Here is a 13,730-nt window from a genome sequence, read left to right on the forward strand (position 1 = left end):
TGGTTAGTTTAATGGGGACCGGGCCCATAGCCAATCAACAAAAGAAAAATCCCCTTTCACCTAAGTTTCATATTTGAGGTCAAACAAACCTTCTATGTAAAATGCACCACACAAAACACACAAATGTATATATATAGTGCTCTAGCATAAGTGCGCTGTACATTTATTCCATTAGACAAAAGTGCTACTCCGAGATCTTTTCTTATATTCTTTAAAAAGTGGATTTTGTATTCCCAAACACTTATTAGACCTGACGACCAAAAATATTATATGGTTTCCATTCAATCATAGGATGGTATTTCTTCATACGTACATAAAATAATTTATTTTATTTTTTTTGGTGAATGTAGTCACTAGGTAGAGGAGGTTACTAAAATATGGAGTCCTTGCCTGCGATTTTACCCACATAGTAAAGGGATGATACGCTCCTTGGGGCATTAGTATAAGAGAAATATACACAAATATCCCACATATTTTTGTTTTATTGGAAAAAGGCTATAATGATGATAATGAGATGCATCATCTTTTTTTCTGTATTTTTTCTTCTTAATTTATCATCACTTCATAACTTCAATATCCGAAATCGCAAAGTGATTTTATAACTTTGGATTTTGAAAATCTCAAATAGGCTCTTATATGCCTTTTTTTGCCTCAAGTTTTTTTGAAAATTTGTTTCATGCGGTAGGGACCGCATTTCTACATTTACGGTCCCCGAGGTATAAAGCATTCATCTTAAAAATAAATGCAAATAGGTGGTCCATCTAAAAACAATTAAAACTAATGATCCAACTATTTGATTAATATAATTATTATTTCTAATTTTGAAAATTTATTTATTTATTCATATTCATGATTTCCATATTAGAGATTGCATGTCCTTAAAAATTAAGTTCAAAAATCCATCTCAAAAATAAATTTTTAACAGGAGACTCATTTCTACATAGACTCATAGAAACCGTGTCCATCTTTTTCTTGTATTTTTATATTGCAAGTTTGTCACACCACTTTCAGCTTCAAGATTCGAAGTCACCCATGAATTTAGATATGGAAGATCCAAAATCACATATATGTAACATGACTTTGTATCTTTAAAATCTGAAATTATTGGTGACTTCAAATCTTGTAGATCCGTAGTGGTGGGAAAATAAAGCATGACTTTAGATATGCAAGATCTAAAGTCAATAAAATAGTTTAGTCAGTTCAGATCTTGAAGATATGAAATAGTAGTTATTTAGACATTAAAAAAAAAAAGTACACATAAAAGTATTGCCAACTGTAATGCCAGATAAGCATAATATATATATATATATATATATATATATATATATATATATATATATATATATATATATATATATTAAAAAGAAAATTAAAAGAAAAGAAAAGAAGAAAGAGGGCTCCTGTTGAAATAACAATAGTTAGTTGCTTTTGGCAAGTGAAAATGCAAATTAGCTTAACTTTTATTTCACTAAACCAAGTTCCAAGTTTTAATAGAATATAGAAGTTCTATGTTTCCCCTTATCCAACCGTCTATTTTTAATGGAGGGCTAAGATTGGCCCAATCACAATGTCACGTCTCTCACTGTTTTATTTTTAATTTTTTTCCATAAATTGTTTTGACAACAAATTTTGGACATCTATTCCTATATTAAACTCGCACTATAAAAAAAATATTTTCAATAAAATAAAATGACCAAAATACCTCTGAAAATTTCAAGAAGTATTTTGGTTATTATTTTTTATCGAAAAATTATTGTTAATATTTTTATAGGTGCGCCCCAATGAGAAGATGCACGTACCAAATTTCATATTAAAAAAAATTGTATTAAAAAAACTAAAAATAAAATACTTTAAAATGTCGGATCTAAGATCAAACAGTGAATGACTCTGTTGATAAAAAAATGAACGGGTGGATGGTAGGGGAACATAAAAAGGTTTCCCATTTTAATAAGTAGACAACAAGACAAAAATGCGTACATCAACAAACAAGATAAGGATCAAATTAATTATTCACATCTATGGCGGTAGGGGACTTTTTCGTCGTTCACATGATAAGGACCAAAATCGTATTTGAATAAAAACCGAAGGGCAATTTCGACCTTTTAACTTTTGTCTCCTCAATACCCCAGATCTGAAGCCCTGTCTGAAGCGAGGCACATGAGAGGCATGGGGACTGTTGGCTGATTTTTACAGGGGCGGTGGGCCCACACTTGAAAATATCTTGGAGCTGTAAGGGCAAAAGTGGTATATGTCGCCAAATCTTCTGATATTCCGATAAAAAATAATATTCTAGAGAGAGAGAAATGGAATATGGGGCACATGAGTGAGAAAGTGAGGTTTCCGCAACTGGCAAAGTACTTTTTGCATTTAAAGGCGGATCGCGGGCACATCCATCCCCCCCCCCCCCCCCTCCCCAATATTTTAGTAAGAAAATGAGAGAAACAGTAGAGAGAGTAAAGAGTACTTTTTGTTGGTGGCACTTTAAAAACACTAGAGAAGTAGAGAGATGCAAGAGAGAGCACCCATATAATTGTTCAGTGGGCCTTAATATGCTATAAATAATAAGGGCCTGGATTTTACTGATTTGCCATTGGTAGATTGGACCAATATATATATAAAAGAAAAATTCATATAAAAAGAAAAAAAAGTTTATAATAGGGCGAGGCTCTAAATAATTAAAACTAAGGCGCACCACAAAAAATTACCGCAAGAGGTGGTTTCATGCTTTAAAACTTTCAAATCGATCCCCTCAACCTCAAGATGCATGAACATGAGAAAAAAAAGATTTCAGGTATTAGAAATAGTGCATCTTATAATGAATTTTTTGGAACGTTGATTTCAAGATTATCAAGTATTAAAAGATATGCTCGACATACACTATTTTTTAAGCTTGAAATTTGATAATTAGATATGAAAATAAATTGTCAGGCCATCACAAAAATTTCTAATACTGAAAATAACATCTTTAACACTATTTCAAGATGCACCATACTTTGATTGTTAGGGCATCAGTCTTATACAAATCACACCTTAATAAGAAACCAGGGCATTATTATTTCTCTATTTTTTATACCTTATAGAAATTATATACTCCGGTGGCAGTATATCTATGTCTTGTAACAAGTAATCAAAACAATGGTCAGTCCGAGATGAGGATGTTGAGATGTATGTGGCAAAATAAGAAGCGATGAGATTCGAAATGAATATATTTTGAAAAATTTAAATATGACACTAATAGGCAATAAGATGGGATATAGTAGACTTAGGTGGGCTAACCATGTGTGCTGCAGACCCAGTACAACACTAGTTAGGATGTGCAAGTTAGTTCAAGTGGAATGATAAAAAATTGCAAAGGGTCAGATAAAAAAGATATAGTTGAAAATAATGAGAAAAAATATGAGGATTCAATGACCTCACTGAGAATATGACCTTTAATGAAGCAGAATGGCGGACCAAAATTCGAGTAGCTAACCCCAATTAATTGAAAAAAAACTCTAACAATGATGATGAATAGAAACAATGATCGGTAATCTTCTACGACTAAAGACAAGTTTCTAGCTTTTTTTTCCTCCCTACCCATCTCTCTTCCTATAGATGTAACGAGAATGGTGCATTATATATATATATATAATATTAACAAAAATAAATCATAAGAATTGGTTTTCTGGTGATGGGGAACATCCCAAAACACTAAAAAACAATAGCAGGGAAATCCCCACAGATTGGTAAATCTTTTTTGGAAAAAATTATAGAGATTTTTTCCAACCATATTCTTTAAATATGCCATCTTTCATGAGTGTTTTTTAGACCATACTATTAATTTCAATACTATTTATTTTTTCATCTACATCCACTAAATAAGTATTTTTTAGAATAAATATACCCTTAATATATTTAAGGTAACTTCTTTCTAAAATTTTGAAATTTTAAAAAGAAAAACTATCCTAAAATCTTTAGAGAAAGAAACTATCTTAAATTTCTAAATTTTAGAGAGAAAAATTATCTCAAAATTTTTATAGAGAAAAACTATATCAAATTTTAAAGAGAAAAATTATCTCTAATTTTTTTTAAAAAAAAATCTCAAAATTCAAATTATCTCAAAATTCAAAATTTTAAATAGTGAAACTATCTAAAAATTTGAAAACCTTGAGATAGAGTGTAAATGGATGGGAATGGATGCAGGTTTATGCATTAGGGAGGTTTCTGTCCAAAGAAAATTATATTCTTACTTGGGGAGTTGGATCGAAAAATAATTAGTATTGAACGTTGGGTGTGGTTTAAAAAATATTAAGGGGGACGTGTCTATAAAATATGATCCATGGAGTATCTATAATTTTTTTTTCTTTTTTTTATCATTTGGTCAGTCAGTTAAAAAATTTGATATTTTCAAAATAAACTAATAGATTGTTGTGTTCGATACAAGAAGGTTAAAATCACGCATAGCTCTCATATCTGAAATCTTCACGCAAGAGGTATGGTACAAAATTTTATTTATTTATCTTTTTTAAATTTTCAACCCGATTAACAACACACCCTCAACAACCGAATTTTACCGCTTGTACTCCAGATATGTGGGATTTCCAAAGTCATTTAATACGAACCCAATGGGCATCAATTTCTCTTTGATGAGGAGGACAACGCATCCATTAATTTGGAAGGAGAATACATCAATTTTATGGCACATGATGCTTACAAATATTCCGGGTAGTTGGAGGAATATATAAATGCATTGTATAGCAAGGGAGCATGGACCAAATAACTTTAGTGATAGACATTATGAAGGAAAAAAATTTATATAAGGTTGCAATATTATATTATAGAAGTTGCACATCAAAAATGCAATAAAAGAGCGCGTTTTGAAGTTAGGAAAGCTTTCTAATTAGTGATCTCAACCTCGAGATGTTGGATAGGAAAAAAAAACATTTGGATCTTGAAAATGTTGCAATCTTATAACAAGTTATCTGGATTGTCAAAAATTTTAAGCATTTATAAACATTTAAGTTATCAATTTAATGTGTCAACCTTATAAGTACACCTCAAAAATCTATCTAAAAAGGTTGTTATGACGTTGAAAACTCTTTTGACTGCTCATCTCAAGACTTTTAATAAATCTGCGACATATTTGGAGCTTTAAATTTCATAGGTCGAAATAAAAATATATTTTTAGGACATCATTAAGGTTTCTAATACCAAAATTATATCTTTTAACGCAATTTAGAAATAAACCTTAATTTGATTGTTTGAGGTTCACACCAATACCATTAATTTAATGTTAAAGTACAAATTGAAAATCAAAACTTTTGACGAGATCATTACTTATGACGGATTAATCGATAAAGGTTCTACTCAACGTAGTAGTGTGCCAATCAAGTTAGCCTGACCGACTTTGATCTCTCTCAAATCTTGGAAGCAATAGTAACATCTCTCTCTATTTTGATGCGAAGGCTAGGGATGGCAATGGATCCAATCCGACCCAGGATCCGATGGGTACACCTGATCCAGGTCCGCGTCTAGGTTAAAAAATTGGACCTTTCAAATGGGGTTCGGGTCTAAATTTTGGATCCCAATATTATTTTCGTTTGGATCCAAATCCAATAATAATCATATGAAATATAGTTAAATATAGTAATAAATAGATATTTTAATTTTTAGATCGGATCTAGATTTGGATCCGGCCGTTGCCACCCCCATACATTGAAACTCCTCTCTCTCCCCCACCAATTTCACGATGAGTACTTGGAAGAGCACACGGATTTCACGAGGAAAAGGTCGTTGTTGTCTTTTACCCAAACGTTGGTTTTTGTTATCATCTACCTGATACGCTTTTGAGCAAACATCCTTTTGAAAGTTGAAAATGGTGTCTTTTTTTGTCCTAGACATGGGCAATTATAATATAACCCCCGCGTGGCACTATATTCACCAACTTGGAAAGGATCACACCAATCTTTTTCAATTCCCAAAAGGGCCTCTTTATAGCTCATACCGAAATGGACGGTGAGAAGGGGTGGCAATGGGTCGGGTCCAGCTGGACCAAGACCTCCAAAATTTGGACATGTAATTGGACCCATTGGGTCTTAGATCTAGTCAGATCTATTGTCACGCTATGATTATGAATTTTTTTTTTCTTTTTGCCCCATTTTTTTTACTGTCATTTACTATATGATTATGAGCTTTTTTTGTTGTTAATATTGTGACAATATGAACACCTAGCACATGCCTTAAGACACATGTTTGCCATCATATACCCTATAACTATGAGTACGGGTAATGTTCAAATGGACCCAAACCCGGACCTAAATAGTGTAAGGGTCCAAAATTTGGACCCATACCGGACCCGAGGTCTGGAATACCTTATCGGGTCGTAGGTCTAGTTGGGTCCATTACCACCCCAAATGAGATACTCTTTATGATCAATTGGAAATTAATAATAGAAAATCTATACAATGAGATTATTTATTTTTGATATAAATAGGTCACAATCAGTATTGACCATTAGATTTGAAAGCCCAAAATAAAATTTCTCGAATGTTGTGACACTTTCATCTATTGGATTTTACATCCAATAGCTAAAACTGATTGTGATCTCCTAATACCAAAAATGAATGGTCTCATGGTGTACAAGCCCTTAATAATTTTGTCTTTGGGCATAAAAGTCGGTTGGAAAATTTCATCAATTTAATAAGAAAATATCAACTAAATAGTCAGATTATCTAAAGGAAAATTGTTTCATGCAGGTTGGACCACATTTCTACATATGCGGTCCAGAAAGTGTAAAGCATCCATTTTAAAGATGGATGCATGTAGGTGTTCCATCTAAAAACAATAACTAACGGTCCAAATCAGTGTTTTAAAAAACGATGAGTCGAACCGGACTCGTCCGGTTGGACTCGGGAATCGGCATAGTCCGTGCCGGTTCTGGTATTTTACACGGAATCGCCTGATTCCAGAGAGAACCGGACGATTCTATATAGTGAATCGCCGATTCACTGTACCGAATCGACGAGTCTCGTGAAAAACACGGGCTGTACAGTATTCTTCACGGGTTTCTTCAAATTTTGTCTTTTTTTTATCATTTTTCTTCCTTTTTTTGTCATGTGATCGAATATTTAGGCTTTATGCAGCTTTTTTCAGCCTTTTCATGCATTAAATGGTGGAAAAATTTCAATTTTTCATGCATTAGGGTTTCTGCTTTTCGTTTTGTTTTAATGCAAAACTGTATTTTTTTAATTTGTTGTTAATGCATTTTTTAGTTGGAATGACTGATGTTAGGTGGCTCTGTAAAGAATTGTTTTTATTTGTTTTTTTTTTTTTAATACATGATCGATTTTTTTTGAAAAATCGTGATTTTCCCAAAAGATGTGAAAATAGTGACCAGGTTTTGACTATCATGAGGTATTAAACCATATATTTTAATTTTTATTTTTAAAGTTGTTGTTGAAAAAATTGTATGTTGATAGATTATTTATGCAAAAAAATGCATGTTATTATATTTTTAATGCAAAACTGTATTTTTTTAACTTCTTGTTAATGCATTTTTGAGTTGGAATGACCGATGTTAGGTGGCTCTGTGAAGAATTGTTTTTATTTGTTTTTTTGTTTTTTGTACATGATCGATTTTTTTTGAAAAATCGTGATTTTCCCAAAAGATGTGAAAATAGTGACCAGGTTTTGATTATCATGAGGTATTAAACCATATTTTTAATTTTTATTGTTAAAATTTTTGTTGAAAAAATTGCATGTTGATAAAACTTATTCTATGATAATTCTATATTTATCCTTTTGTGTGATGTAAATTAAATGGTAAATAGTAGTTCATGCAGGGAAATAATATATCAATATTCGCATATTCATGCAAAGAAATGAAAAGTCTTAATGGAGTAGCTTCATTTCTTATTGAATTCCTAAAAAACAATATTTATAACGAATTTTAATAATTTTTCGGAATTTTTTGAAGCTTTAATCTGACCGATTCAGCCAATTCCAGATCCGAATCGTCGATTCGTCGATGCGGATCGGTTTTTGAGGTGCGCGATCCGGGTCCCCGATCCGCTTTCTAAACCATTGGTCCAAATATTTCCTTATTAGAATTGTTATTTCTAGTTTTTAAAATTTATTTATTTTTCATATTCGTGATCTCCATGTTAGATATTACATGTCCTTAAAAATTAAGTTTTAAAATCCATCTCAAAAATAGATTTATTAAAAGGCTTGTACTTCTATGTATATGGGCATGGCCACATAAAAACTGGGTCCTCATATAAAATCATTGAAGTCCCACATCATGCCATTCAAGACTCGGAGTGTTATGTTTACTTTTTTTTAACAAGGCACCTCCTCATATGATCATTATCATCTTCACCAAGCTTTATTTCAATTATTTGGAATCCGCTACATGAATCTTGTTCTTCTATTATTTTCTATCAAAGGTCATATCTTAATAAGATCAAAAGTCAACGTATATTTTTTCACTACTTCTATCCTACCTCATCATACACTATGTTTTAAAATTATCAAATTGTTTCTACTTATGTTTGGAAACCATGAACAAGTAAAGATATTTTGATAAATAGTCAGCCAAACAACAATATTCCATCAATTGTTTAGGTTAACATAATAATACCCTTGATTTTTGAGGTTCACCTTTTCTCATTGTAAATTCTGCTGACCTTGAACAACTAGTGGTATAATTGTTATTTGAGTTAGCTCACTTAAGATTGGCCACATCATCAAGCGTCCAATTAGAAACTTGAAGATTGTTAACTTTTTTTAAGAATTATTTTAATCAGTTAATTTCCGGAAAAATATATTATAAAATAATCAAATTATCCTTGTTTAAGATCGAAGAACTTTAACACATGAGCACCTTTTTTGTAAGGGCATTCATATATGAATGCATGTGTTTCCAAAGCGTCATGGATGATGTCACAGGCGAATAGATTTATAATCAAAGCCTTTGATTTAACTATGTGGGTGGGTCACATACAAACATTTATATTGCATAGAGATATTCTTAAAAAGACGTTCCAAATATGAAAATGAGATGTGATAATAATTTGAGGACGACACCATTTTGTTCCAAAAGCAAAGTAGCTCGCAATTATTCTCTCAATTATCCTCATCTTCGTTAGGATTCTCGCACAAAATAAAATTCTAACGACCGATAAGTTGAGAAAGAGAGGCATGACCATTGTTAATGTGGGTTTATTTTGTAAAGAAAATGCGGAGACGGTTGATCACCACTTTTTGCTGCACTGTCCATATCCTTATCGTCTGTGGTGTTGGGCAATGTAACAAATAGATGTGCTTTTGTCTCTCCCTTCTTATGTGCATCTTCAGAATTATTTTCGGGTAAGATCTCGGTGTATATGGGTTCTACCGTTTTTGAGTTGCTATAAATTTAATTTTGATGGTTCTTTTTTTTTTTTTGGTAATTCTGGACTTCGCGGGGGGTGTGGGAAGCATATGTAGATATTATCAGGGTACTCTGATCTTTTGCTATCTTACCCCTTATGGAGATGTCACTGCTAATCATGCAGAGATGGCCGCTTTGCTACAAGGATTCTTGATTGGAAACAGAAAGGCTTGGGGAGTTGTTTATTAATCGAAGGAGACTCGATTAATATTATCAACTGATGCAACTGTTTATCTAGACCGCCGTTAGTGGATTCACTCTTTATGGCTGCAAATTCAGGATTTATCTTCGGGCAGCAGTTTTACTTTCAACCATATCTACCTAGAAGCAAATTCCATGGCAAATGATTTAGCCAAGAAGGGTAATTCATTAGATTCTTTGGTTGTTTCTTCTACTTTTTTGTAACTTTGTCATTATAATTATTCCACTTATCTAATAATATTCGGTACTCTTGTCAAAAAAAAAAAAAAAAAAGGTGGATTTCAATTATTGGGCATGCTCTTGTGGTAGCATATTATGTATCTCCTCCCGCATTCAAAGGGCCTTAGTTAAGTGGGATTTTTCAGTATGAAACTTCGGGAACCACCTAAATTATTAGATCATTATTTAAAAAAATTAAAAATCCGAATTTTTTGATAATTAGATTTCGCACTTTAAAAATTAGACGGTCTCTATTTGATCTTGATAAATTATTTTTTTCTAGTACACAGTGTTTAATTTAGGTTTTTCTTTTCTTTTTCTTTTTTTACTTAATCAGTTGAGGCGGTTACGTCCCCAAAACTAGGCATTCTTAATTACTCTCATATTTGATTTTACCCGAAGGAGTAAAGGCACAATATACTCCCGATTGATTATAAAATTTGCTGGCATTATGTATTTAGGCAGGCGGGGCTCGAAACTTATAAAGTAACGAGCCATAGGGCCAAAATAATGCCCAATTTAGGGCACGCTCACAATGGGATCCAAAAGCTTCTTGGATTTCTAGAGATTGTGATAACATAACAAATCTAGTTTAGCTGGTAGCTACTGTATTTGATAAGGCAGCAATGAGGTGGTCCTTAGGTGTGGAGTTTTGGAGGGCAGGGGATGGGATATTCTTGTCCCTAGTCAATGTAGCTGGTTATCAAACATGGGATTGCATACCCAATTCCCTGTTGGGGATGGCCCACCACCGCTCCGGGTATCCTTGTAACTAAATGTGCTTTATGTGGCCAACTTTTTTTTTTCTTTTTTTTGTTGATTATTGATAAGATTTCGGGAAAGTTACAATCCCTCCCCCTCTTTTTTTCTCGCGCACCCCAATATTAATTCCAATACTGTTTATTTTTTAATATCACACTATTAATTTTAATACTTTTATTTCTGTATTTACCCCTTCAAATAAAAAAATTGATTTTTTTAGACCAAATACCCTGGTTTTTAATCCATATTTCATACTTTCTCTTCCTAAGCCGGTCTGGCGCAAGACACAACTTGAATATAGAGGTCGGTCCAACACAAAATGTGTTGGACCAACACATTTGCAATTTAAGCTGATCTGACACATTTGTGTCGGACCAACACTTTTTGTTAAAAGCCAGTCTAACACATTTTTGTGCCAGACCAGCACAAGCTGGTCCGACATATTTTTGTGTCGGACCGCATGTTGTGCGCAGAAGTTCTAAAACACGACGGGTTGATTTTTGACAAATAAAATGCGACAAAAATAGTATCGGCAAAGTAAATAACATGCATGAAAAATAAAGTCGGAAATAAATAATACACAAAAACACCAGATTTTACGTGATTCATAACATATGTTACTACATCTACAAGGGAAGATGATCCATGATTTTCAACTAATTCAAAGAAAGAAAATTATAAGGCACTTACTTGAGAGAATCAGATACTTAAAATTCAATTTTTTATTAAACCTTCTTCTCTCTGTAATTTTCTCTCTCTAAACACCCAAGTTTACTTTCTTTTTTTTTTTCTTTTCTTCTCAACTTTATGGTAAATTTTATATTTTCTTAGTCCTCAAGTCTATCTTAAACTATATCTAACTTGCCCAAAATATTACTTTCTACCGAATTAGAATTATCCAATTAAATATAAATTCAATAAATATGAGAAATCATCAATATTTATATTAATCCCTATAATATGAGATTTCCTTAATATTGGATTTCCTTAAGGAGATGATTTTAGATATTATCAAATCCAACCATGTCTACCTTGATATCAAAAATCACTTGCTCCCCATTCCAACATTCATCGGATAACTTTATGAAAATTTCCCTTTTTGCCATATTAATTTCTTCGTAATTCTTGCTGGAAAAAATTGAGTGTCATCATATTTCTCCACCTTGAACTTTGCATTCATAATGCTTACTGTCATACCAACAACCTCAAATCAAGCTTTGCTATCACTTGTATGGGGATGCTCTAAAATTTGTCAAATTGATTTTTAGCAAATAAAGTACGAGAAAAATAGAATCAAGAACAAGCAAATAGCAAACAAAGCATGAAATAAATAAGACAAAGAACATCAAATTTTATATAGTTCGTCACAGATGTAATTACATCCACAAACGAAGACAATCGATATTTTTCCGCTAATTCAAAAAAAAAAATTACAACCATTTACTTGAGATAACCAAATACTCAAAATTCTATCTCCCCCCAAGCTTTCTTCTCTCTACAATTTTCTCGCTTCAAACACCCAAGTTTACCTTCTTTTAATTATTTATTTCTCAACTTGATAGAAAACTTTAACTTTATATTTTCTTAGCCCTCAAGTCTATCCTAAACTATATGGAACGTACCTAAAAGATAATTACCTAAATAAATAGAATCATCCAATTAAATAAGAAACCCAATAAATATAGAACTCATCAATATTAATACCAATCTCAATAGTATAGGTTTTTCTTAAAGAGGTGATTTTGGATACCACTAAATCCAACACGGCACGTGTTGGACGTCACATTGTAGAAACATGGGTTAAAACCGGTGGAGTAGTTTGGTGCAAAAAAATCAATTTTTTTGCTTTCGGGGGTAGGTACAAAAATAAATAGCATTGAAGTTAATAGTGTGATACCAAAAGTATTTTGATGGAAGGGAGTATGCCTAGAAAGTACAAAGTAAAGAAGTACCTATAATTATTCCTAAATATTTACCCAAGAAAATTTTTGATTTAACCATAGTTTTAAGCATTCAAAAAGAAAAAACCTTAACCATGTTTGTAAATTTTAAGGAAATCATGGACCGATTACTACTATACAATATGAGATGGCCGAGATTCCATTGATTTGCACAACTTTGGTACCTCAATTGAAGCAATGAACTTCACTTTATAGCAATGTTTTTAAAAACGGATCGATGGGGCAGATCCTCATCTAGATCGGCTGAATCGATAATTCGGATTGTTCTCAGATTATATGGATAGGTGATCCAAAAAAAATTAAAAAATAAAAGAAATAAAATAAAAATTAAATAAAATTTTATGGGGTGGCGATTTAGTGGGGCCTATGTACAACATTAGATAAGCTTTTAGAAAAAAGAAAAAAAATAAATGAAAAGAGGGATTTTAGGGGAATCGAGTTAGGACCCATACCATTTCGAAACCAGTTCCGTCCTGATCGATTTTACATCCAAATCGAGAATTGTTGGGTTTTAAAACACTACTTTTGAGTGCCATACTTGTGGTTGCCTCTCTCTCTCACACACACATTACATTTGAATGACCATCTTAAATGATGCAGAAAAAAAGGTGTAAGAGTAATGATCCTATAAGACCCTCCCCCACCTATATGTGTAGGACCCTAAAGGGCCACCATTAAAATTTGTATGAATCTCTAAAAAAAATATCACATGGATATAGGACTTGACTTTTCTATAGATCCATGCCAAATTTAATGATGATCCTTTAGGGTTCTACACACATGGGTCGGGGAGGGTCCTATAGGATCATTTCTCAAAGGCGTAAATATCGTACCTGAGTTCTGTAATTAATTGATGAAAGTTGGGTCTTAAGTTATGGCAAATTATTAGAGGAGCTGTATGCTGGGAAATTTGGAGAGAGCGTAACCAACGTACATTTGAAGGGCTTGCACTTTCCTTTAAGTGCCCTCCATCGTATACTCCATTCCACGTGAAGTTGGCTTTCTGTTACTAAAGAAGGTAAGGGTATCACGGAGACTGATGTTCGGTTAAAGTTAGTAAATTTGACTTTATCCAATATGGTTAATTCAATGTCAGTTGCCCAGTGGATACCTCCTTATCATAGATGCTTAAAGTTAAACTTTGATGGTAGTTCACTTGGTAATCCAGACGAAGC

General features: G+C 32.6%; 1 long non-coding RNA gene across 1 annotated transcript; it reads left to right on the forward strand.

Annotated features, from left to right (window-relative positions):
* Positions 1 to 9,110: 9,110 nt before the first annotated feature.
* LOC148781502 (uncharacterized) lies at positions 9,111 to 9,898 on the forward strand. The gene is made up of 2 exons (XR_016058369.1): positions 9,111 to 9,348; positions 9,537 to 9,898. It is a non-coding gene; the product is annotated as an uncharacterized LOC148781502 (long non-coding RNA).
* Positions 9,899 to 13,730: the final 3,832 nt, after the last annotated feature.

This window comes from Amborella trichopoda, chromosome 6 (genome assembly GCF_054954075.1).
Source record: "Amborella trichopoda isolate Santa Cruz 75 chromosome 6, AtrichopodaSantaCruz75HAP2 v2.0, whole genome shotgun sequence".
Taxonomy (NCBI): domain Eukaryota; kingdom Viridiplantae; phylum Streptophyta; class Magnoliopsida; order Amborellales; family Amborellaceae; genus Amborella; species Amborella trichopoda.